Source organism: Corvus cornix, chromosome 4, assembly GCF_000738735.6.
Source record: "Corvus cornix cornix isolate S_Up_H32 chromosome 4, ASM73873v5, whole genome shotgun sequence".
NCBI classification, from domain to species: Eukaryota; Metazoa; Chordata; class Aves; order Passeriformes; family Corvidae; genus Corvus; species Corvus cornix.
In genome coordinates, this window is record NC_046334.1 from 7,993,712 (window position 1) to 7,999,711 (window position 6,000).

Genomic DNA, 6,000 nt, shown 5'->3' on the forward strand with positions numbered 1-6,000 from the left:
CTAAGGAAGATGGGAATAAAGTAGATAAGATCTAGTTTAGTCTAGTTCTGTGTATTTTCAGAGTGCCTTGCAAACACAGTTCTGAGTGAAAGCAGTTTTTTCTGCATACTTTTAACTAATACAATTTCTGTCTGTTTTAGAAAGAGAAACAGGCTAATTTTACTCTTGGTATATTAGTTTCTACTTCCCAATGTAAAACTCATTTTTCTATAATTTGGATTTTCTGTATTGTTTTGCATCAGTTTTGGTGGGGATTTTTGCTGGCTCTCTGCATTTTAAATGTAGATTCATGTATATATTTTATCAGTGATCTCTTCAGGTAAATGTGATTCAAATCATTTAACCAAAAGATGAAAGTAGCTTTTAGTAGGTATTCCAGGGAATTTTGTTTTCTAAATTTACATCTGTTGATGATAAGAATTCCTTTTCAAGCGAAGAGTTATTTTGAGTCTTTAAAATTATGTTCTGCTTCTCCTCTTCCTCCTCATTTCTCTGTCTTGTATTGTTAGCAGCATCAGTCAGTGATATCTAAGTTAATTCATATGACATTTTGGAAATACACAGAAGAATAACAGAAAACATCCAATGCAAAGTCCGTTGTGATGATACAGGAGGAGCTCAGCCCCTGTGCTGTTCTGTTTCTTCTGCCACTTTCAGAATGGCCCTTAGGAGAATTAATAAGGGCGTACCTGCATGGAGAGATACTCTGTTGTTCTTTTAAGATCTGAGGTTTGTATTGTTGTGTTTTGTTTGGTTTGGAGGTTCTTTTGCTACTTTTTTATCTTTTCAGTTGGTTCTGCTGTTTCAAGGAGAAAGAGACACCTCAGCGAGAAGTAATGTCCAGTGTAAGGCCTTTGAATACTTGGCCATACAGCAATGAAAGATGTCTTACATAACTCGTCTTCTAAAAGCTCTTTTTAAATTTAGCCTTCCTCTTACAATAGCAATAGGAAGGTTTCTGTCTCATCTTGTGGCTAAAGGAGCTTATGCAGCACTGTGTTGCTTAAATGAGGAGTTTGTCTTGGAAATGGGGTGGAGACTTTAACTTGCATTACTCAGAGATTGATACTACCATTTTGCATATAAAACTATTGTCCCTATTTTAAGGATTGTTAAAAGATTGGATGGATTATAGAAAATAGTTACAAAAAAAGAGGAAATATTGTATCAAGTGTCTTTCAATAAAAGATTTTTAAAAGTCCATCCCTTTCGCTGACTCAAAAAACATTGAGAGATTACGTAATTGCAGTATATAAATGAATGTTTTGATGCTAAGACACTGTTGAGTTCTAAAGGCTTTTTAATGACTCTTCAGCAGTAGTGCAAAAAGGGGTAATAAGAGAAGGACTAAAACATTAAACCACACAACTTAAAATTAGAATTGAGGAATGTTTTAAATGCAAAGGATATTCTTTATGATTGGAGGTGGCAGGTTCTCTTTTATCTGAAGGTGTTTTAAAATTCCTCTGAGATGATGTTTGCATTTGAAATGCACCTTTCAAGAAGGCTGATATGGATTTGGCACAGGCATTACTGGTTGATGTTAATGATCTTTGGAGTGTGGCCCTATTTCTTTCACTGTCCTTCTTGCCTTTAAACTTCATGAACTTTAGATTCACTTACGAAATATTATTTGTGATTTTATCTTATTGTTTGAAACATTTATTTTTTCAGGCTATATTAGGAATGAAGATATGATGGCCTTATTTCACATGATTTTATGTCCTCTGATTTGGCTGTTTTGAAAGCAAGATGCTGGGGAATACTTTCCTCTCCTTTTTTCATATTGACTGGTAGAAAGTAGGTGTTTAAAAAACTCACTCTACCCGAGACAGTGCTAATGCAAACCCAGACTTGCTAACCCAAGAGACTTGAGTAAGGCTATTGGAAGAAGTAAGTTAGATTCTTTTCTGAAGTGAGTCTGTCATCTTATGAAACTCTCTAACCTCTATGGGACAGTATAGGACCAAAAAAAAAAAAAAAAAAAAAAAAAAAGAAAAGAAAAGAAAAAGAGAAAAATATGTTTTGGATTTGGTTTTCAGAAACCTAGGGAATAAAAAAAGCAGGTATCTGTAGAAACACCTACACTTACAGTCTTACAGGTGTCCCAGATTAAAAAGGCACAGAAAAGACATTTTAAATTATGTTTCCCCTTTCAATTGCGAAGGAAAAAAAGATATCTTCCACTATTTATGTGCTTACTATAAGGCCTCTTAAAGATGGTTGTGGTGCTGTTCAGACTACTGAGTGTACTAGGATCCTGGCTGATAGCCACCATCAGGCAATGAGGCACCTGGACGTGGTGGGAACAGGAAGGTATGCAGATGGAGGAGTGTTGTGGGCTCTTCACAGTATTGTCTACTCAAACATCTGAAACTTTTGAAAGGAGATGGGATTCTTTGGGGAAGAAAAACATGGCATAGTGGAAAATCTGCATCTGAAAGTAATATAATTACTGCTGTGCATCAGATACACATTTGCACACTTGAATTCATTGGGAAAAGGTTTCTAATGAAAAAGAGGCTATTTTATCCCAGTAGAGATGAGAAGCAGTAAGATAATGCAGTTTACAGAAGATAAGGGTAAAGTTTTCTTTTATCTCTCCAGTCTCTACCTGTCTCTATGTTGTTCTCACACAGACTTGTATGTCTGCTAACCTGAGGACATCTATCAGACTATTTCAGCAGGAAAAAGTATGACTTAACTGTGCTATCTTAGTGGAAATGTGTTTGCAAGAGAGAGACTTCTGGCAAGAACATTTACGTCCTTAAAGCTGCATAGGAGTTATCCTTCCCTCATACAGAAAAATGCTTTACAGTATTATTACCATTGGAAATTAACCCCGGGAAGACATGCCATGTAACAAATGTAGCACAATGAAATGGTTTCTCTGCTACAGTCATTTACAAATTTATAAACTTTAAACTATAGTTAAGAAGTTTTGTTTTCAGGCTTTTCTTAATATGATGCAGAATATCTTTTAAAAATATTCATGGAAATATGCAATGTCCTTTCTTTTTCTCTAATCCTCTGTATTACCTGTACAAAGAACAAGGATTTGCACACCCCCTCCCCGCCTTTTTTTTTGCTTATCTATGCTGCAGTCCTACTGTCATTGTTTGATTCTGCTTAAATCCCTCTGTACCTAAAGGTACAGCCTTATCAATTGAAAAGCTAATGCTATATAAGAAGTGAAAAGAACACAGAAAGGTTTCCTAGCAACTACTGTGAATCCTTCTAAAGTAAGTCAGTTAAAACCATGTAGTACGTGCAATGGGTGTAAATTAGGGAGCTAAGCTGATCCTCAGATTTACAGATGCCCACTATAAAGTACAATAAAACCCGTAATAGAAGGTGAATTGCTCAAGAAGAAAATCACATCAGTCTTGACAGCTTTATCATTATTTAAATGATCCAGCTTAAATTCTACTATGTAGTTAGTAAGACGGAGTGTCAGAGCTACATCAAGGGTTTACAAAGCAGAGTTAATAGCATTGGTTAGTGTTGCTGCTGTGATTATGCCTTTTACAGCTCCTTCTGAAAAACAACCAGCATACATAAACAAACAGACCCAACTCCAAGGGGCAGTTGCGGGGGAGCCATTATAAGGTGCAATTATACAAACTCATGTCTGTGAAAGACGGTCTTTGTTCTGTTCTGCTTTTGCACACCATGAATTAAATCAGACCTTTTAGGTTACTAAAATCTGTTCAGTAAAGTGTGTGGAGGCTAACATTTCTCTGTCTCCATATACACTGCTCTCCTGCACTCTTCCATTTCTTCACTCAACACTTTTTTATTGTAGATTTTTTTTTAGAGAACTTGTTGGACTGAGATTATTTAGAGAATCAAGCTAAACCCCTCACTTTTATTAAAAAAAAAAAAATTGTTATTTCTGCAGAATGCTTGCTTGACACTTGTGTTGTTTACATAAAATATGAAAAGTTTTCCCAAAAAAAAGTTTGTGGCTCACACAATTAATTTTTTATAATTTATTTAAGTCAATTGGTGGGTTGAATTTTAAAACAGGTAGTGCAATACCTTTTCACTCAACCAAAATATTTTTAGTTTACACTTAATCTGAAATGACTAATAATATGTGTAAGAGAAATATGTGGACCTGCAAAAGCTAAGTCCAAAATATTTAAAATTTTACACTACTGCTGAAATTCCTTCCATATTCCTGAGTGATTTATAGCATTGAATTAGTTCTTCAGAATCTTTAGAAACAACAAATAATACAGGAATACAGTGAAGTATATTTACAAGCAAGGGTACTATCAAACCAAGTTTCTCCATTGTTCCCTAGTAAACAAATGCACCTTCTAGTAAAGACAGGATGGGCTTTAAGTGCCCCCACCTAGAACCTCAGCCCAACAAGACAAAGCTGTATCTAGAGAATGCCATTTGGGAACCACATTTGGTGATGATGGTTTTCTTTTTGTTGTTCAAGTCATGACCCCTGAAATGAGACTCACGTATGAAAACAAGACCCAAATCACAGCCCTGTTACAAGAGCAACAGACGCATGCATGTGAGGGTTCCTGTTCTTATTTTAACAGCTTTAGTCTTTGGTTTCTTCCATTTTGCAGATTTTGATAAAGAAACCTGAAAAGTTCTGGAACACACTCTCGTACTTACCCAATGCTTATTCCTCCCTGGCATCTCTGATCTGAAAATCAGGTCGAAACTGTCAACAGACTGACTTTTCTCACCCTATTGTTTTATTTCTGCCTCTCATTTTGACTTCTAACAGAAAGGGCAAAGACACAGACATATTGAAATACAAAAAAACCAACCAACCAACCAACCAAACAAACAAAAAAACCAAAGCAGGAACAGCAGCGCTTTGAACACCAAGCAAGTTCAAGTTCAAAGTTGTTTTGAAGTCTGGTAGTAGTCTGAGATGACTTTTATTGTTGAGGTGCCTATTCATCCGTTTTGTAGTGTGGAGAGTGGGCTGACTTTCCTAACTCTTCTGGAGGGCAGGCATGAAAATTGTGAAGCAGCAGGTTTTGACATGTACTTCTTCCTTACCCTCTCCAGCCTCACTTAGCAACCACTGCACTTTTAGTAGTACTATGGTAGAAATATTAATTCATTCAATATATTGAAGTAGATTCAGCACCCTCAGGTCTTTTTCATCAGGCAGCTTTCACAGGAAAGCAGCATAGTGAATGCTGCTTAGGGGCATTGCTCACTTTCTTCTTTATGGCATAAGAAATAGACTCATCAACTACCATCATTCTACTAAGATATGTCAGTGCAGTACTGGAGAGGAGGCCTTCCAATCGTTTGTGGAATTTAATTTTTACCCTCTCCATAATTAAATTGCCACTCTTAGAGATTTGTAGGGGAATAATTTAGACACACAATGTAATAACACTTCCAGATGGTATGTTCATGAATCTGTTTTCTAATGGTTTAATTAATTATTCTAGTCTTTCATAACATGTGAACCATCATTATCCACCACAGTGTCCTTAACCTGAGCCAGAGTCTGAATACCTGCTCTTTATGTTTCTTGATTGTATTCTCTTTGCATGCTTGCCCGAATCAAGGAATTATTGTAAAGCAAAAACAATAAATAACTGAAAGTCATAGAGAATAAAAATCTGTTTATTAGTACCCAGTATGGAAATTATTGGTATGCCAAGGGTGATTTGGGTGTATTATCAGGATCTGACTTTTTATTACTCTGTCTGATAGTCTGATACCAGCAGCAACACTGTAGTCATAAGAGTAAATGAACTTACTTTACCTTCTGGCTTATATGAAATAGGCTGAAATAAATTATGTGGTGGGTATTTTCTGCTACTGCTTTCTCTGTGAGCATGATTCTGTGTTCTCATTCTGCATGATTTGCAAAAAATCATCTTTTAAAAGAAAAAAGTGCACTATCTGTAAATCTGTAATTGACATGGGATGTTTATTCTAGTTTATCTAAAACTTATATGTGAGTGAGAATAAATATTGCTTATCTACTCTGCAGGTGTGTAT